Genomic DNA, 20677 nt, shown 5'->3' with positions numbered 1-20677 from the left:
GCTGGAGGATGGGACGGCTCTCCCCAGCCCAGTCCCCACCGCGGTTCTCTCTGGCTCCCGTTCCGGAGGCTGGATCCAGCCCTGCAGCCTGGGTGAGGCTCTGCCTTTGCCCAGCTGCCCCTGCCGCACGTCCCCTCACCCAGCCCAGCCCCCAGGGCCACCATTACCCCCTGCAAAGCAACCCCAGCACCTCTGCCCCATCGCCCTCTGCTCCCCAAAGCAGGCAGACACCTCCTCCCCACTCGATCCTGCACCCAAACCACCTATCTGGGCACAGCAGCACCAGCTCTGCATTTCCCATCTGCTCCTCTACCCTGGGGGTGGGGGGGTGTCAGAGCACCCTTTGGGGAGGGGGCTGAGCATCCTTTGCAGGGAGGTCTGAGCATCCCCAAAGGTCTGCAGGCATCACAGGGGCTGGGTGAGGGAGATGTCTCCAGGGGCAAGCACAGAGCTGGGCTATCTGTCTGCAGAGCTCTGCACAGCAATTAACCTCAAGAGAGCAGCCACAGCTCCTGCCAAGAACCACATTAGGTGTGTGTGGCAGCGTCTAGACAGCAGAGACCAGAGGCCTTGATCTGGAGGAAAGCAGCTCCGTCCCTTCCCCCCCAAACCTCACTCAGCTCACTCCCCTCCAGGGACTCCCTCACAGGGATCCTGGAACATCAAGCACTGGACAGAGTGATCTGGGAATGGGAGCGAGAGGTTGAGCTCTGCCCTGCATGCCTCTGCAAGGGTAAAACAGCTCTGGGCTTTTAAACCAACCAGGGCTCTGATGCTTGGCATGGCAACAGCACAGCATGGCATGGCCACACCACCACACACACTGCATCCTCATGGATGCCAGACCCCTAGGTCCCCAGAAAGCAGGAGGAGGTGGAGGAGGAAGAGGAAGGTAGGTGTCTCCAAGTGGTACCCAAGCCACATCCCAGCCAGGAGATGCAACCATCCCAGGCAACCAGCAGCAAACTGCAGGACGAGCCCTGGAGCCAGGGATGAAGCTGGGGAGGGGCCCAGCTCACTGCCTCCCCAGTCCCATCCAGGTGGGCAGGTGGCTGCCCACAGCCCATTCGCTCTGCACAGACTGGCACAGGTGAGGCAGAGCTGGGTGGGCAACACTGGGACCTGGGCACCCTCCCTGCTGGTAGCCCTTGCACCCCTGACACCCCCTGGCTCTCACCTTCCGGGTGCAGCCGCCCCAGACGGCTGCAGGATGCTCAGGAGCAGAGATTTTCCCGACGTTAATTAATTAAAATAAACAGCAAATTAAACACAGCAAAATTAAAATAGCTCCGGAAATTAATTTTCAACAAAACCCACCTGGAAGGGTTGGGTATTTAAAGCATCCATGGAGCCCTCGGAGAGCAGAGCCAGCGAGCTGCCAGCACGCCCCCACCCCCTCCCAGCCCGCCCTGGGGACCCAGGGCTGTGGGGAAGCCAGGATGGGACCCCTGGCTGAGGCCTGTCCCCGAGGCCGGCTCCCAGGCCCCTGCTCCGGACACCTTCCCTGCACGCTGCCAGGCTGAATGCCATGAGGGACGCAGGCAAAGGGCGCAGCCACGCTTGCCACATGCCCAGCCCTGGCACAGGGCTGCCAGCTCCCTGCCTGGTGACACTCTGCAGGGACACCCTGCTCCTGACTGCTCACCCTAGCACCGAGTGAGCCATGGGCAGACACTGGTGGTCCCCAGATCCACTCTGGAGCAGTCACAGAGCCATGGAACTGCTTTGGTTGGAAGAGACCTCCAAGAGCATCAGATCCAACCATCGACCCAACCCCACCACAGCCCCTCGACCATGTCCCAAACTGCCATGGTCAAAGGGGTCTTGAACTCCTCCATAGATGGGCTCTCCACCACCTCCCTGGGCAGCCTGTTCCAATCCTTGACCACCCCTGCAGCAAAGAAATTGTTCCTAATCTCCAACCTAAACCTCCCTTACTGCAACTTGAGGCCATTTCCTCTCCTCCTATCACCTGTTCCTTAGGAGAAGAGACCAACCCCCACCTGGCTCCAACCTCTCAGGGAGCTGCAGGGAGCAATGAGGTCTCCTTCAGCCTCCTCTTCTCCAGGCTGAGCACCCCCAGCGCCCTCAGCTGCTCCTCCCCAGCCCTGCTCTCCAGACCCTTCCCCAGCTTCCTTGCCCTTCTCTGGACAAAGTCCTCAACACCCTGCAGACCAAACCCTGCTGTACCGAGGGAACCCCTAACGCCCCCAAGCCGTCTGCCAGTTCCTGGGCACTCTCAGCCCCCCACAGCTCTCCCCACACATAATCCCCCCGGCCAAGGCAGGATTACCCTGCAAACTGGCTGCTAACCGGGCAAAGCTCCTTACCCAGCACAACGGACTCCCGAGGGGCCCAGCGGGGCGTACACAGGGCATCGGATGGGTGACGGATAGGGTGAGGAACCGGGCACCATCCGTGTGCCCGGTCGGGCTCCAGCCCGAGGCCAGGCAGAACCCGTAGCGGGGCCGGGACGCGTCGAGCCGGCTGCGGCGGGAAGTCCCGACCGGAGCCCACCGGCCCTGCCCCGGCACCGGCAGCACTTCCTCTCGCCGCGCACGGGCGTGTGCACAGGCGCGGCCACACACACCGGCGAGCGAAAAAAAGCCTCCGGAAGGAAATGGAGAAAGCGAGAAGTCGGCAGGTGGAGAGCAGGAGGGGCTGTGACCACCCCCACCCTGGCACGGAGTACCAAGGGTCATCTGGGGCTCTCCACCTTGCCAGGGTGCCCGGTTGTGCCGCCAGCTCCAGGCTGTTCTGTGGACGATTCTGCACTTGGGGAAACTGAGGCACAGCTGAGGCGGGAGCAGCTCAACGCGGAACCCTCCACCCTCCCAGGGAGGGAAACGCTCCGCGGCCGGGATGACACCAGCTCCCCGGCCTCCTCCCGCTCCACCCTGTTCCTGCAGGAACCCAGGAGTCCAGGCTCTGGGCACGCAGCCAGCGCCTGCCTCCTGCCCGCACCTCCCGCCCTGCCTGCACCAACCTCAGCCCTCAGCACCCACATCCCAGCCCGGATCTCTCCGACCTCCCTTCCCGGGCGCACACCGTGTGTCAGGGCGACCTTGGAGCGCTGCCGCGGCTGCTCGGTGCCAAACCTCCCAGCGGCGATGCCCACGGCAGAGCTGGGTGATGGAAGGGGTGGGCAGGGGGATTTTTCTCCCCTGCTTGTTTATTTGGTGGGTAGTTGTTGGGTTTTTTTGCCTCGCTGGAGACAAAGGCAGCCTAACGCGCCCGGGCGCAGCGTTTGGAGGGTGCTGGCGGTGCCGGACCCGGTGGCGGTGCCAGGCCCCGGTGGCGGTGCCAGGCCGGCCTCGCCGGGGGCTCTGGGTGGCCGGTTTCCTCCGCACACAGATGGCTGTTTCGACTCAGTCGAGCGCTTGACCTAAATCTCCTCCTGATCCACAGGAGCTGCAGTCCCTCAGCAGCACAGCTCAAGGCAAGGAGGAGGAGAAGGAGGAGGAGGATGGGGGGGGGGGGAAACCAGGGCCAGCTGCGGATCGACGGGAGGGTCGGTCGTGCCGCGAGGGCCCCCACCCCAGGGTTTGGCAGTGGAGGAGGTGACAAGAGGAGGGGAGGAGAGAGAGGGGAAGAGGGGGGCGGGGGGGGTGTAGAGAAAAAGAAAAAAATCTCCCACGCTTCAGCCTCCAGCGGCGGCAGCCTGCGCCTGCGTGCAGCGCCCGCCGAGGCCGGGCAACCGCCCCGCCGGGCTCGACGCCCCAGCAGACCACTTCCTCGGAGAGGGGCCCCGCTGGAGGAAGCTCCAACGGCTCGAAAGTTTCGCCTCTGACTCAACCGTTGGCTTGGGTTGACCGAACCGGCCGTGGCGAAGAGGGGCCCGTGGGACCCCAGGGGTATTTTTGGGGAGCGCCAAGGTGGGGGATTTTCGATTTTTTAATTTTTTTGGGTTCCCTAGACAAGGGTTGTCTGCGAGGCATCGCGCTCCACCCCCAGTGTCGGAGCAGCCCAAACCGGCTTCCCAGCGACAGCAGAAAGCTTTTAAAATCCCCTACGCGCGGCATGAGTCACTCCAGAGCCAGTGCCCAAAACAAGCTCCGACACGGAGAGGAATGGCGAGAGCAGAGATGCTGGGGGCGGGCAGGAGGGGCTGGGGAGGGCCGGGGGGGGGGGGGAAAGGGGGAGACAGAAGGAGGGAGAGAAAAGAGAAGAGGCAGAAATAACAGCATCTGAAACTCTGCCTGCTGGAGGCTAATTGGTTCCGGCACAGCCTGGTTTGTTTGGCAATGTTTCCTCTAATCCTTCAGGCTCCCAGCTCCCAGCCCCAGGGACTTGGGGACATCTCGTCGCCCGGCACCAACACCCCAGCCGGGGTCTCTGTGGCACTCCCAGCTTGAGTCCCTCCCCACCCACCCAGAGTGATGCTGGGACCGGCTCTGCCCACCCCGAGGTCCCCCTCCTTGCCATGGTGAGGACGTCCTGGGGATGGGGTTCCCCTGATGCGGTGCCCTGTGAGGGTGCCCTGGGAGCTGGCAGGCGATGGCCTGGGGATGGGGCAGCAGAGGAAAGGGAGGGGAAAGGATGGGAAGGGAAGGGAGGGGAGGGGAGGGGAAGGGAAGGGGGGCCCCCACGGCCCAGCATGGCCGAGCCAAAGCACTAGCCAAGAGTCGGCAGCTTTGTTCCAGGTGCCGGCTCCCTTTTTTTCATTAGGCTAATGGGATGCGGATGCATTATTCCATTCCACATGCTGCTAATGAACCACTCAGGCCAGTGCATTTGCATTAATGTGCAAAGCACTGGAGGAGGGTGGAGTGGCTGCATCTGGCTAAGGCTGACCTTCCCCGGGCCGCCCAGCGCAGCCTCCCCAGCATGTGGCCAGGCAGCCCCCCGAGCCTCGCCGGACCCTTGATCTCCCCAGGATGGCTCCGACACACATTCCAGGACACATTAACCAGCCCTGAGCAAACCGCAGCCCGAACACCTCAAGCTCCCTGCCCACATTGGCCATCTTGTTTGTGCCGTGCCCAGCTGGCTCCCCTTGCCCCTCTCCGTATCACAGAATCAGAGTGGTGGGGTTGGAAGGGACCTCTGAAGACCATTGAGACCAAGCCCCCTGACAGAGCAGAATCACCCAAAGCAGATCACATTGGAACGCATCCAGGTGGCCCTTGAAAGTATATGGCTGCCAGTGCCACACAGCCAGCACCCCCCTCCTCCCCTCTGACACCCCAGAAGTAGAGGGGACTGCAGCATCCCTCCTGCACTCCCCAAACCACATCACTCCCACGTCCCGCAGGGAAACGCACTCGGCACGTCCCTCCCCAGCTGTTATTACAGGGACCTCCCAGCACCACCCTAAAGCTGCCCTCCGGCACCCCAAGGGAGCAGGGGGTCGTTTCCCAGGTCCATCCTCCCCTCCCCAAAGTGCTGGCAGGCAGCGCCGGGCGCGGGCGTCATCGGAGCCCTTGGGTTGTTTGTTACGGCTCCCAACTGCCTCCGTCCCCGGAGAGGTTTTGAAGGCGAGTGACCCACGAACTGGAATGCACAAAGCCTCCAGCAAACAGAGCCAGCTGCCTGCGCCCGCGCAGAGGGGCGGCGAGGGGAGAGCAGCCGGCCGCTCGGCTCGGCTCGGCTCGGCTCGGCTCGGCTCAGCACTGCACAGCACAGCACCGCACAACACTGCATGGCTCGGCACGGCACCGTGCACACGGATGTGCAGCCCCGATATGGATGCACAGCCCCAACGTGGATCCCTGATCCTAGCGTGGATCCTTGATCCCGACGTGGATCCATGACCCCAACGTGGATGCATGACTGCAACATGCGTGCGAGATCCTGACACGTTCTCCCTGGGTGGGCAGCCACTCCTGTGGGGTGCAGTGACAGCAGCCCACTGGCCTTGCCGTGTCCCCAGCACTAGCAGCCATCACAACAGGCTCCCAAACTCCCACGTCCTTCCCACCTCCTTCCCAGCCTGTTTTTTGGCAGCAGGAGGCCTCCCGGCACAGTGCCGAGCTGCAGGGGAGCTGTGCTGAGAGGCTGCCTCACCCCTCACCCGGCTTCAAGACCTACATCCTGGGGTGGCCCAAGGACCTCTAGGACAGGGGACAGCACGGTGACAGCGCCAGCCCCCCACCTTGGCCTGTGCCACCCTCCCCAGCAGCCAGGAGCACTCCTGAGCAATGGCACTGGGGACTGGCACGGCACTGGCTGCCGGGGGGGGGCACGGTGGGGTCCGAGGTGGCCCCGTGCCCGCCATGCCTGCGAAACCCCCGTGCCCAGGCGCACGCAGGAGGGTGTCTGGGTCTGTCACAGCCTGGTGAGCAAGTTAATCTCAGGCTCCCTGACACGTGGAATAAAATCGCCATCCCGTAATGGAATTCATTCGTCTTCCTGTCCAGGCTCAGAACGAGCCCCTCGCCGCCCGCCGCGGCCGGGCCAGGGCAAGGCAGCCAGAGGGCCAGCCCCCAGCTGGGAGGTCCTGCCTGCACCCACCCGGCTCCCAGCAAAGGGACCTGACCGGCACGGGAGGGACATTCCTGCCAGCTTCTGCCCAGGGCTGTGCAAAACCCTGGGTGCTGCAGTGTGTCGTCTTCCCAGGGGCCCTCAGCCACGTCGGCAGGGACAACTGTGGGGTCACCAATGCGTGCGGGTTGAACCCCTGAAGGCGAGCAGGGGGCAGTGGGACATCGGCCACAGAGCTGACCAGGGAGGGAAAGGGAAGCTGAGGCAGGCAGCGCTGGGAGAAGGGCATGAAGAGGACAGGGGAAAATGTCCTCCTGTCTCCATGATGTCTCTCTGTCCCCACAGCTCCTTCCCCGTTGCTAGAGACCTGACCAGCCCTGGCCTGGCAGGGAGAACCCACCCCAGGCACCCTGCAGGGATGGCACTGGCTGGGGCACCCCTGGGGGAGTCTAGAATGTCCCCAGGACCCATCTCACCTGCAGCGTGTGGCTGTGCCACCGTCAGGGTGCAAGTGCTGGAGAAAAGCCCTTGTGGCAACCTGAGCAGGGCAGGAGGCCATGGGGCTGCCCCGTGCCTCAGTTTCCCTTCAGCACCCACGGTGAGGCCAGCCCCGGGCGGGAAAGCAGCCTCGTGGCCAGGGGAGAAGGGGGAGGAGGAGAAGGAGGAGGGCTGCTCCCTCCCGGGCACACAAAGCCCCTTTCATAGGGGCCGAGTTTGGATTTCCTCTGCCTGCCCAGCACCTCTGCCCTGCCAGAAACGCTGCGGTCAGAGCGGGGGGCTGGCGGGTCAGGCGCCTGGGGTGGGGGCACAGGGACCTCTGAGTGGCTTCATGCCTCACCCCAGCCCTCACAGAGACCGTCCCTGAGATCTTCCCCTCCTGTCGGCTTTTAATTATACCCCTAATAAAAGTGGCTTTGCAGGGGCACGGGAGCTTTGTTGCTCAGGAACTCATCCCCCGCTGCTCCTTCCCCGCTTTAAACCCTAATCCTCAGCTGGGGACACTGAAATTAGCCACCGCCGGGTCGGGCACCGTGGCACGGCGGATTAGGGCTCCCTTCAGCGAGCACTGGGGGGACCCGGCCCCGGGGCGGGTCGATGGCTCTGTGCGGGATGGGCTGTTCCCCGCTGCAGCCGCCCACAGCGGGGGACGAGCCTAAAGGTTCCTCGGCCCACCTCATCCGGGTACCAAACGGACCTGCACCCCCGCACCAGTGCCCCTGGGTTAGTTTTGGGGTGCACAGGACCCACAGATCCTCGACTGACCTCCCTCCAGAGCCCCCCTCCCCCCCATGCAGGCAGACCCAAGAAAGGCTTCCCAGGGGTCTGGTGGCTTTGTAAGATGTGATTATGGGGGCAAAAAAGGGGCGAGGGGGACACAAGCTTCCAACCACAACCCCACATCCTCACCCAGCCCCCAGCCTGGGCCCTGTGTTGCCAGGAGGGGAAATTGAGGCACAGGGCACCAGGTGCCCATGACGCACATCCCACAGCAGCCCTGCACCAGGGAGAGAGGTGGCACTGCCACTGCATCCGCGCACGCCTGCAAGGACAGTGCCAGCCCTCAGCCCTGTCCGCAGGTAAATGCTCTGCTGCAGAACCAGGCAGCTGCAGGCAGGCTGCAGGCGGAGCTGAGTCTCAAGCTGATCAGGACAACAGGGCCAGGAGAGCTCCAAGAACCAGCAGACCGGTGGGCACCGTGCAGCTCTGGCATGGTGACAGACCCTCATGCGTGGCACAAAGGCCACGCCAAGTAGAGGTGGGGGTCACTCGACCCCTAAGAGCTCCCGAAAGGAGCCCGCGCGTCGCTGCCAGGTGCCAATCAGCCTCTTCCCTGCGCTGGGGAGAGGAGCGGGGAGCAGGCGCTCGTTAGCAGCCGCTCATTAGGAGCCCTCCGGGAGGAGGAAGGTACCCAGGGCAGCTGCACCTCTGATTAATGAGCTGCGGAGCCAATGAATGCGGGAAGGGACCCTGGGCACGGTGGGGCTGCCGGTGCGGAGGGTTGACCCTCACCCAAACCCTGGCGTGGGTCCCCACGCTGGCGTGGCTGAGGCAAAGAGAGGGATATGGGGAGTTGAGTCATGGTGACAACCGCAGGCAGCGGTGGTGGCAGGGCCGTGTGGCAGCGGCTGCCAGGAACGCCCTGAGCTCCCCACCAACCCTGGCGGGGGGGCACCCAGGTGTGGCTGCATCCCCCCACCCCACACCTGCACCCATGGGTGCCGCATGGAGAGGGTGACAGTGGCCAGTGCTGCACAGCAGTGCCCACTACACACGGAGGCAAGACAGGACCCCTGGGTCCTTGGGGTCAGCACCTTCACACTGTGGGTGCCCCCAGGGTCCCCAAGGGGACACAGACGTCCTGCGCAAGGATCCATCACCCCCAGTCTGGCCCTCAAAGCACAACCTCACACATCAGCTAGAGCAGACCCGGGGGTCTGGGGACACACTGTGGCACCCAGACAATCCTACGATGCCCACCCCAGCACCCAGCCTCGTGGGACACTTGAGTGGCCAGGTCTGAGTGCCACAGCCCCCCACTCTGTCAGCCTCCAAGCCACCCACCCGGCATGGGGCTCTCCCTCATTAATGTTTACTCAGGTTCGTTAGTGCCAGCACATCACCATGGCAACCACGCAAGCTGCGTGCCGCCGGCGGTGCCACCGCCGCGAGGCGTGGGGACATCCCCGCACGTGGGGTCACCACGGACACCCTCCCACCCCCACCCCCAGGCATCGTGGGGCTGGGAGATAGCATGGGGAGCAACGGCGGGGGACACACACCAGGGCTGCCCTCCTCACTGTGGGCACTGCCTGGCTTGATGCCACCCAGCTGGGGTGGTAGCACCCACTGCTCGCCCCCGGCGCCCCTGCAGCCGTGCCAGGGCTGCCAGCACCTCGCTGCTGCATTATTTATAAACCAGAGGAGCTGAGGCCTCGGCAGCTGCAGAACCCTCCTGGGCCACCCTGCCTGGCATCACGCAGCCACAGAGCCCGCTGGCACCATGGCACTGCAGCCCAGGCAGCCAGGAGGGACAATGGGGACAAGGCTGCCCATGGGGCTGGCAGAGCCACAGGGCACCCAGATGCCACCCTGGCATCCCTTTGGATGTGGCAGGCGGCTGGTGAGGCACATGGGGACGTCTGGCATGTCCCCAGTGCCGGCACAGCACCCCAGGCCGCCTCCCAGCACCGCAGGAGCCCACCACAGATGGGATCGGGGGATGGCAGCAAAGGGGTGCCCCCACCCAAACCCCAGCCAGCCCTTCTCTTCTGGCAGAGGGCAGAGCTGTGCCAGGGTTCACCAGCAGCAGGATGCAGTCCCAGCATTTTTCCCCCCGCTCTCCCCCCCCCCACCAACTGCCTTGGCTCCAGCAAACAGGTTTTCCTTAAGCCTTCCAGAATCCTCCCACCTCCTTCCCACCCCCCACTACGAGCCCTGCCTCGGGATTTCGGGGAGGTGTGGATGTAGGGGAGGGGGAGAGAAAGCTGAGTTGGGGGCTTTTAATTTTTCATTCTTAATTTCCCATCGATGCCAAGGAGCTGTGGGGTTTGCTCAGCCGCCCCCAGCATCACCCCCCGCGCTCCCTGGCGCTCTCCCGGAGCTCTGCACCGGCTGAAGCCGAGCCAGGCTGCGATAGGATTAATTCTGCATGACTGCCCATCTCCGCGGGGGGATCCGAGACCCTCAGGCCTGCAGCAATCTTTAAAATTCCTCCAGCCCAACTTAATTCCCTTTTCCTGCAGAGCTGGCGCATCTGCTGCAGTCAGGCACGGAGAGAGGGGAGACGGAGGGGAGGAAAAGGAGGGAAGCGGGGGGGTGGAAACGCTGGCACCCAGGGACGCTGGAGGAGTCGGCGACAGGAGGCAGCCCTGCTGTGCTGGTTGTGCTGCTGCAGTTCTCAGCCCTGGGGTCACCCGAAGCCGTGCTGGACCCAGATCCCAAGACGGGGTTTGCACTGGGGATGGGGGAAACTGAGTCAGGCTGGGGCTGAGCTGGAGGTGGTGGCTGGGCACGGCACATTCTCACCTCCATGTCCCCAGCTGGCACTCCCCAAACCATGAGACCGACTTCAAAGAAGGATTTCCCAACACCTACAGACTGCCTCTCCGAGGCAACCTCTCCAACCCCCCCACTCTGCCCCCTCTCTCCACAGCCCCAAAGGACAGACATCCCCCAGGACAAAAATCACCTGGGGGCACTCGGGGTTGGACCCCAGGGCCCAGACTCCTAGATTTTGGGAAACAGCCCCACAGCGCCGAGCACAGCCTGAGGGTGAGCCTCCCTCTCAGCCCCGCTCCTAGGGACGAGGAGCCCAGCGTCCCCTGGCACCGTGAGACCCCCCTGCCCGCACCAGCCACCACCAAACAGCATCGGAGCAACGAGCCCGGCCCGGGGTGACCCCCGCAGAGCCTCACCGTGCACCGCGGCAGCCCGGGGACAGTGGCGTCCCTGTGCTTTGAAGGCTTCAGCTGCTGCCACACCGAGGCTGGCAGCCGCTGGGCAGAGCTCACCTTCAGGAGAGGTGGCGAGGGGAGGCAATGGCGGGGGGGGAAGGAGGGAAGGAGGGAAGGAGGGAAGGAGGGAAGGAGGGAAGGAGGGAAGGAGGGAAGGAGGGAAGGAGGGAAGGAGGGAAGGAGGGAAGGAGGGAAGGAGGGAAGGAGGGAAGGAGGGAAGGAGGGAAGGAGGGAGAGACACACCAAACTCCAGACCCTGCCTACACTCATTGTCCGGCAGCACAGCCACCCTCCCAAGACGCTGGCAGCTGCTGGACCCAGGAGAATCATCCCTTTGTCTTCTTCCTTGAAACTTGCCCAGCTCCCAAGGCAGCCAGGAGGAAGGTGAGGAGCTGGAAGGAAGGCAAGAAGCCAGGAAGAAGGTAAGGAGCTTGAAGGAAGCTGAGGAGCCAGGAGGAAGGTGAGGAGCTGTGATGAAAGCAAGGATCCAGGAAGAAGGTGAGGAGTCTGGAGGAAGGCAAGGAGCCAGGAGGAAGGAAAGGAGTCAGGAGGAAGATGACTAGCTGGGAGGAAGGTGAGGACTCAGAAGGAAAGTGAGAAGTCAGGAGGAAGGCAAGGAGTCAGGAGGAAATTGAGAAGTCAGGAGGAAGATGAGGAGCCAGGAGGAAAGGAAGGAGTTGGGAGGCAGGTAAGGAGGTGGGAAGAAGCTGAGGAGCCAGGAGAAAGGCAAGGAGTCATGAGGTAAACAAGAAATCGGGAGGAAGATGAGGAGCTCAGAGGAAGGCGAGGAGTCAGGAAGGAGGTAAGAAGCCAGGAAGAAGGCGAGGAGCAGGGAGCAAGGCAAGGATTCAGGAGGAAGGAGAGGAGCAGCCCAGCCCAGCTGCCGGCGGAGCTGCGGATAGAGGCATTTAAATCACCGAGCTCTGTACTTTCCCCTGCGCTGGCTGCGAGCTGGGCTCTTTTTTTGCATGCGTAATTAGGGGGTGGAACAGATGGCGGAGGGCTCGTTTAAAGTAATGCATCCATTAAAATAACCTTCGCTGTCGGGGACTGCGCTCCAACGGGGGCCTGCCTTACCGGGGGCGGTGGGGAGAGAGCAAAAGGGGGGCTTTGTTCTGCGAGGAGAAGGGTGTTGGACTTTGGGAAGGAGCACAGAATCCCCTTGGGACACATCCTGTTGGATAGAGGGTCTGGATGCACCCAGCTGTATTAGCAGGAAGGGTAATGCATGAAGGCTGGGACCAAACTGGGGCCAAACTGGGGCTGAAGCGGTCCTCTCCAGGGCTCAGTTACCATAGCAATAGGATGGCAGTGAGATGGCGAGGATGCAAAACCCAGGCTGGGGACCATGCCACAAGGTGGGCACAGTCCCCCAGTAATCCCCTGGCTGAGTCTGTCCAGAGCTGCCCCTCACAGGGATCGCTGGGGGACTGTGCCCTCCTCCGTCCCCCACCCACCCTACAAGCCCAAAATAGGCTCTGGAGGAGGAGATTTCTCCTGCCACACAGCACCAGCAGCCTCTCCCATTTCCAGCCCCGGGTTCCCGGGAGAGGCAGGAGGGCTTTGTTCAGGCACCGGAGGAGCGGAGGCCAGAGAAAGCAGCAGTGCCCTGCCAGCTCTTGTGCTTCACTCCCGAGGAATGCCGGGGAGGGGAGGGGAATGCTGCTCCCCCTCTACACACACACACCCCGAGATGGGCACCCAGCCCGGCTGCAGGGTGCTGAGCCTGCGAGGAAGAGGAGGATGGAGGATGAAGGACGGGGAGGCAGGCGTCGCGCCGGTGCCGCGGTGCCACCACGTGCGGGCAGGGCTGGCAGCGGTGGGCTGGGGGAAGGGAATGACAAACACGGTGACAATTGTGATACGATGGCAATGCTGAGCACTGCCTGGCTGGGCTGGAGCACAGCAAAGGATTCAGAGGGAGAGCTGCCAAGCAAATGTGGCACCCCTGGGCTGGAGGAGAGGAGAAGCCCCTCCAGGTAACCCTCAAATCTGGGGGCTCCAGAGACACAGCAACCAGGAACAGGACTGGAGAAGGACAAGAGCAGCAGCAGCCCCAAAGCCACCCATGTCCATGACACCTATGAGCCAAAGCCACCCAGTTCTTTACAGCGAGGGTGAGCAGACGCTGGCACAGGTTGCCCAGGGAGGCTGTGGATGCAGGTGTCAGGCCTGCACTGGGAGCAGGAAGGTTGCTCTCTCCTCCCAGCTGGACTGGAGGGGCCATGGGTGGCCATGAGAGCTCAGGGAGGGCTGGGGCAAGGCCAAGCTTCACCCTGAGTTGTGCAAAGGCTGTTCCTGCCTTGTTGGCCCCTCCCTGGCCACAGCCCCCATACCCTGCAGAGCTGTGTGTCTGTCCCTCCTCCTCCTCCTCTTCCTCCAGCTCTTGTGTACCTCCCATACTCCCACTCCCTGGCACCCTGGGGTGTCCCTAAGCACCATGTGGCCTGGGGGACAGCCAGCAGCTGTGGCACTGTGGCAGCTGATGCCAGCAGTGGGACAGGGCATCTGCTCTCACCAACACCTCTGTGCCAACAGCAGTGGCATATGCCAAGGGTGGCGATGGCAGGCGCTGGGGCGAGGGACCAGGGGGACACACAGGATGGCAGCCAGACAGACACCCAGAGCCAAGAGGGGAATGCAGCAGGAGCTGGGTTGTGGGGTGCTGGGTGTCCCCAGGCCACCAAGGGCAGCCCCACTCACTCACACATCTGCCAGCCAAAGGACTTCAGTTCTGCCTCACCACTGCTCACAGCAGCCACATCCCCACGCCAGCCTCCAGCCACCAAGCCCCCACTCTGCCATTTCCACCTTCCCACTCAGCAATCCAAAACTCCTCCAGCTCATGCCAGTCCTCTCCCCTCTCACTTGCTGTAACGCCCCCTCCACTCCCAGGCCCCAGCGTGCTGCCTCCCCCGCCCCCCCCCCCCAGCATTTCAAGCAGTCTCTCTGGTGCACCCCAGCACCGCCAGAGCTCTTCCCATTCCCCAGCCGACAATCCACTGGGAAAAACAGTCCCCAAAGAAGCCTTCCCCGCATCCGCGCCAGCTCTGCTGCTCTGGGGGGGCCGCGGGCCGGCCCCCCGCTCGCCAAGAACAATAGCTCCTTGTTCCAGCCCGACTCTGTCCTCTCCTGCTGGGCTGCAAACACCTCCCCGGGCAAATGCTCTTGGCCACTCTCACCTCTACGTCTCTCTCGCTGTTTCCCAGCTCCCTCCTGACAAATCCCCGTTCCCGATCGCTTCTCCTCCCCGCGGGTCCATATTAAGCTACATTCTCCTTTCAGCTGGGTGGAAAACAGCAGTAATAACCATGTGGAGAGAGCCGTGCCCCCCACCTCCACTTCCCTCCCACTTTGGGGTTCAAATTTCATTTCAGCAAAAAAGCTTCCCCCGCCTCCAATTTCTTCCCCCAAACCGAGTCGCTGTCGTCTCGTCTGATCTCGGCAGGGGCCGTATGGATGCTCAGCTCCTCCTGGTTCAGGATCTGCTGCCAATCTGGACCTCGCAAACTGGTTCTCACACAGCTCCCGCCTAGCACCTCCCTCTCGGCATTTATTGTCCCTCCTCAGCCACCCAGCCCCAGCTTGCTCTCTGCCACTCTGCTCTCTGCAACCCAGCTCCCTACCATCCCACTCCCATGTCCTGTTCCTTGCCACTCTTCTCTGCCATCCTGCTCCCTGCCACTCTTCTCCCTGACCTGCTGCTCCCACGTCATCATGCTCCTTGCCACCCTTCTCCCATGTCACCCTGCTCCCTGACACCGTTTCCCTCCCATCCTGTTCCCTTGCCACCCTGCTCACCCCATCCCCTTCCACCCCACTCCCTGTCCCCCTTCTCCCCAGTCACCATGCTCCCGTGCCTCTGGTCCCACAATGCTCAGGGTGACACACTCCCCTCCCGCCCCTGCGCCTGCTCGGCCACATCCATCCCAAACTGAGCCACCGAGTCTGCCGGGCAAGATTTATTCCCGGCCAATTCCCAGGGGCCAGTGGGGCTGGCAGCTGGCAGGGAGCGGAGCAGCTTCCCTCCTTCCTGCAGCTGAGGAGCTCATCTCCCTCGCCCAAGGCGCTCTGTCCTCCTCCAGATATTTTAGGCCCAGGTTTTGGGAGGAATGTTCAGGCGCTGAGCCCAAGCCGAGGAGCTGAAGTCAGCAGGAGGCGAAGAGCGAAGAGCAAAGAGCGAGCGTGGGGCTGGGGGCCCTGCCGGCGGCGGTGATGGTGGAGTGGGGATGGGATGAGGTGGGGTGGGGTGAGATGGAACAGGACAGAATGGGATGGGATGCTGCTGCTCCCTCCGCCTGCAGCTGATTTAGCAGCAGGAAGGGCAGAGGTTGGAGCTGGCAGATGCCAGAACTGCTTTGCTCTCCCTCCAAGAGGATCAATACCACATTTCGCCTCTCCCCTGCCTCTCCCTGCATCACACCAGGCCAGGCTGCATCAGCTCTCACCCACCAGCATGCTGGTGTGGGGTGGGCTTTGGCATGGGGAGGGGGCTCCCTGCTACTTCCTGTCCCCATCCCCTTCTCCAAGGAGGGGAAGGAGGCATTTTCACCATGGTGGCATTTCCCTGCCAGCACCTGACAGGCCCACCTGTGCATCTCAGTTACTCACACTAGTCCTGTCCTTGGGCATCAAACTCTGCCTGTGCACCAAACCTGGGCCATGAACCAAGCCCTGCCTGCAGCCAGCCTGTGCCCCAAACCTTGTCCATAACCAAACCCTCACTGCAACCGGCCTGTGCACCAAGCCCTGCCTGCGCACCAAACCCTGTCTGTGCACCAAACCTCGCCAAACCTTGCCTGCATGCCAAACCCTGCCCGTCACCAGCCCATGCATCAAGCCCTGTCCATGCACCAAGCCCTTCCTGTGCCCTGCCCGCACACCAGACCCTGCCCATGCACATGCCAACATCCCCTGCTGACCCTTCTCCTGCCTCCCCACACCCTGCCGGGCCCCTGTGCCCCCAAGCCAAGCGCTCCTCAGCCCATTCACCACAGCTCTGCCCCATGGCAGCTCATCACACCTGGCGGGACAGCTGGGGGGGCGCGGCAGGAGTCCCTGGCGTGGCGGCACAGCTCCTGCCCTTGTCACGGCCTCGCTGGCACGCAGGCGTCCTACGTGCTCCGACGTGTGAGCCCCCGGGGCTGCGTTCCTGCCTGGGCCAGAGCTGTCCCCACCGGGCAGCCGCTTTGCAGGCATGTTCCTTCCCAGCACGTCCCTCCCTCCTTCCCCTCCGTATCCAGCCTCCCTCGGCCGGCGCAAAGAGGGGAGCCGGCAGATTTTAATGAGCTCCCCGGAGGCATCGCTCTGCACCCCCCACCCCCCCACCCTCCTTTCCCGCCTCTTCCCGCGCCCGGGAACCGATGCTCTGAAACACAACCCTCGGTGGCAAAGCCTGGAAAAAAACCACAGGGCACATTTCCACCCCCCCTCACCCCCCCCCCCCCTCCTTCTTCTTTCCCTCCTCGCCTCCCCCAGCTTTTTGCTCTCCTGCCGATGCCAAAGACCCAGCCGGGCTCTTGTGCTTTCACTCGCAGCTGCAGCTGCCGATTCTCGCTGTAAGCCCTTGTGCCTAGAAGGCCCAGAGCGAGGGATTCTGGGACACGGTGATTGAAGACAGCACCAGCGCGGAGACCATTGCTCAGACTTTCCCTGTCTGTCGCCCCAACGCTCAACCCGCGGGGGGGGGGGGGGGGGGGGGAGAGGAAGGAAAGAAAGGAAAAACGAAAAAAAAAATAAAAAATATGGAGACACCAAAAGCAAAACAAAACCAAAACCAAAACAACAACACCCACCAAAAACTCACCAAAACCCCAACAAACCACTGGCCTGGCGCTGGCCCCTTCCCACCCACGCAGAGCCACATTGCTCCCCGCTGCGACGGCACCCAGCACCCCACAGCCTTCACCCGGCTCCGGGGTGCCCCCCAGCCCCGTGACATCCCAGTGAACTCCCAGCTGCTGCAGTCTGCAATGCCAGATCCCACCGTGAGCACGCTGGATCCCTCTCACCACGCTGGATCCCTCTCACCACGCTGGATCCCTGTCAAGGCGCAGTCCATTGCCTTACAAACTCCCTGCGGGCCCCCCAGTAGCAACCCTCTCTCTCCCCTCTGTTACTGTGAAGGGAAAGGAAGGGTCACACAGCTCTCCAGCCCCTCTCCGAGGCACAGGGCAAACACTGGGGGTGGGTGCAGGGGGAGGTGACACCGCGCACGACGCCGGGTCCCTGTGCAAAGCTGAAGTGCCCACGCGTGGCGGTGGGATCGTGGGGATGCACCCCAGAGCCAAGCGCCACCCTGGCACACGTCACCACGTCCCTCCACGTACACAACGCCCCTAGGGAGGGGGTCCCCGGCACACTGGGTGTCCAGATGTGCCTGGGGACAGTCCCATGGGACCAAAGTCCTGCCCTCGGGCACCCACACTGGACTACAGCATCGCTCAGTGCGTGCCCCTGAGGCACAGCAGGAACCACTCCAGCCCGGACAGATGGACGGACGCGCGGTGGGGAGCAGGGGATGGAGGCTGTGACCCCACAGCCCCCCGTGTCGGCGAGCAAAGGGGGCCGGCCAAGCACCTCCCGGCCAGCCAAGCCCTCGCTCCCGGGAAGCGTCGCCAGCTCCCCGAGGACCGGTCCGCACCGCGCGGCACATCCCAGCCCCGAAGTTAGTCGAGCAGCAGGGCTGGGGAGGGGACGGCGGCCGGGGGACACAGACACACATCTGCGACTCGTTCAGAGGCCATCCCGCATCCGGGCAGCCCAGCCACAGCCCAGCATCCAGCTGGCCAGCCCCGGCGCGGGGAGCCCTGCCCTATCGCCAGGCGAAAAATCCCCCCCTTATCCCTCCCGCTCCCCCCCACCACGAGCCCGGAAGAAGGAAACAGCCCTCCCCAGCGCTGCCCTGTTTACCAAGAGCTGGTTCCAAGCACTCGGGAGAATAGCAGGAGCATTTCAAGGCCCTGTTTCCACTCGGCTGACACACACTATTTATAGAACCCACAATTCTCCCAGAGCTTTCCTCGGGATCTCAGCAGAAATAGCCTGCCCCGGGTCTCTGCTGCCTCCTCTAAGGAGGCCAGGCCAGCTCCAGCCCCCCCAGGCTTCCCGTAACCTTCCACAGCCTTCCATCGCTTCTCCACCGCCGGCCGCCCCGCTCCCGGCATGTCCTTGGCTACCCAGTCCTCGCCACGGTGCCAACCCCTTCGTGCCAACCTCTTCGTGCCAATCCTTCGCCTCTTCCCCGCACCCTCCGCTCCCCCTCCGCCAAAACCCCAACCCTCTCCACCTCCTGCCCGGTCGGTTCCCGGCGGGCACGCGGTGGCTCCGGCGGGCGCGCGGTGGCTCCGTCCGGCGTCCGCTCGCCGGACAGCAGAGGGAGGGAAGTGGCCTGTGGCTGGCTGGGGTGTGCTGGAGAAGGGGGGTTGGGGGGGTGGGAAGAGGCCAGCACCTCCCGCCTGACTGCATCGGAGCGCGGCGGAGCCCCGGGGGACTCGCACCGGGGATGGAGTTGGCCTATTCAGGTTACAGAGACATGGCAGAGCGGAATTTGGCGCCGCGCCATCCCTTCTCCAGCCCCCCCTTCTCCCCTCCTCTTCCCCCCTTCCCCACCACCACCACCACCCTCCCCTGCAAATTCCTCAGCCCAGCAGGAGAAGCCAGTGTAAGGAGACACCTGGGGGGGCAAGGAAAGGAGAGGAGGGAGGAGGCCTGGGGTGAATGGGGGTGCCCCGATTTGGACCATGCGCCCCCGCTGCCTGGCAGCGCCTGGGTCGCAGGGAGAGGGCAGGATCCCTGCCGGTCGCCCCGGGGGTTCGCTTCTGCTCTCTTGTCACGCCAGGATAAATCTGGAGCGACTCCACCGCGCGCCCGAGCTCGCCACGGCACACAATGAGCTCAGCCCCTGGCTCCCGGTGGCTCTTCTGGCCACCACGGACCCAAGGGCTGGGCGCACAAGGCCACCTGGTCGTAGCCAAGGCCAGATGTCCACCCTCCAGCACATAAACAAGCAAGGGCCTGGGTGTCACCGCCTGCCCCAGCCTCGGGGAAACCAAACGCATCACCTAGGGGTGGGCAGAGGGTCCAGCGTTAGGGTGACCCCACGGGGAGGCTCCAGCCCCTGCCAGAGCCACCGGTCCCCTGCAGTCCCTGTCGCCATGCAAGCACCGAGGGGGTTGGGGGGGGGGGAATTTAAATCAGCTGATCGATAAAAACAAATCAGAGGGGGAATGACAGGCACCAAAGTGACAACCGCTCGCCGAGCACCACCACGCAACTTCGCCAGCGGGGCTGGGGTGAGACCCCCCCCAACCTTACACCCATCACCATCCCCCCGTCACCGCCACGGGGGGCTACGCCTCACGGGCCAGCCCTCTGCTCCCCCCCGGGGCTCAGCTGCCAAGGGATGATTGAGGGGAGGGATGCTGTGCCCCGGGGGGGGTCCCCCACGTCCCCCCCAGACGCTGTTGACACGCTGGGCTCCAGCACGGCCTCTGCCTTCTAGCGGAGAGAGCTGTTCTGACAGCTGTCACTCACTGCTCACAGCCGGGGGGGGACAGGGACACACTGGGGAGAGTGGAGCGGGGGGGGGCCCAGCCAGTGGGGGAGGCGACAGAACTCATGGAGCTCACAGCCCTTCCCTGGTCGGGGGCTTGCCCCGGGCTCCCCCTCCCCGCCCCAAGTGCCATTAAACTCCGGCAATTTGGCACCAACTCGCCGCGCAACTTCAGCGGAGGGGACAAGGGGGGGACACGACACACACACAGCTCACGCCGCCGCCTCTCCCCCACACCCCTCCCCACTTCCCCATGCTCTGCCCCAAGGGGGTGTCCCCTGTGTCCTCGCCCCCCTTCCTCCCCGCCTTCCCAGCCCCACACACAAAGGCGGGAGTGTGTGGGGGGATCCCCGTTTTTTACTCACCCACCAGCGGCTGCTGCCTTCCGAACCCCCCGGAGCTCGCCCGCCCGGGGAGGCTCCTGCCGTCCGGCTGAGCTACCTCCTGAGCGGGAGTCCCGGAGCTCTCGGCACCGTTCGCCACCTTCAACGAAAGCATTTCCAGCGCCTCCTGCTCACATTCTCCCCAAGGCAACTCCGCTCCTTGCCAGCCACCCCCCCACCCCCCCCGCTTCTTCTCCGTCCTTTGCCTGCTCTTTTCCTCCTTCCCTCTCCTCCACCACCCCCCCCCCCACCCCTCGGTGTGATTTTTCCTCCGTTTCTCCCCCCCCCCCCCCCGTACCTTTCCACCTCCCCCTATTTTTTGCCTTTTATCCCCCCCCCCCCCCGCCTTCCTTAGCGTCCTCCCCCCCCCCCCTCGCCTCTCACACACACACACAAAAGGCAGCGGAACGGGAGGCGGAGGGGAACCGACCTCCCCTCTGCGCCTCCGCCGCTCGCCGCCTGCGGAAAGCAAAGAAAAGACACAGCGCAGCAGAGCCCTGGCTTGCTGCTGCCTCCCCCCTTCCTCCTCCTCCTCCTCCTCCCTCCTCCTCCTCCTCCTCCACCACCACCACCTCCTCCTCCCTCCTCTCTCTTGCCTTCTGCCGCTCCCGGCTTTGTGGGGGCTGGGATTTAAAAAGAAAAATAAAATAATAAAATAAAATAAAAAGATGAAATGGTGCTGGGGTTGGGGGTGGGGGAGGAAGAAAAAAGAAGTGGAGCCGGCGGTGAGACGCGCCCTGCCCCTCTCTCTCTCCTCTCCCCTTCTCCCTTCAACACCCGGGGACGGCGGCTCCGCTTGTGCTCCGCTGTCAGCGGCACGAACAGCATCCGGCACCCCGGGGAGCCGTGCAGCACCGCCGGGG

At 63.7% G+C, this 20677-nt stretch overlaps 1 protein-coding gene across 1 annotated transcript in view; it reads right to left on the bottom strand.

Annotated features, from left to right (window-relative positions):
* Window positions 1-20437, bottom strand: part of AHDC1 (AT-hook DNA binding motif containing 1) — a 51670-nt gene extending 31233 nt beyond the window's left edge. The window contains 2 exon segments of the mRNA XM_068159016.1: window positions 19797-19914; window positions 20411-20437. The gene's annotated coding sequence lies outside the window, so the exon portion shown is untranslated.
* Between the last annotated feature and the right edge of the window lie 240 nt (window positions 20438-20677).

This window comes from Melanerpes formicivorus, unplaced genomic scaffold (assembly GCF_026170545.1).
Source record: "Melanerpes formicivorus ecotype bairdi unplaced genomic scaffold, bMelFor1.0.p_v2 SCAF_45, whole genome shotgun sequence".
Lineage (NCBI taxonomy): Eukaryota > Metazoa > Chordata > Aves > Piciformes > Picidae > Melanerpes > Melanerpes formicivorus.
This window is presented reverse-complemented; position numbering and strand designations above follow the sequence as displayed.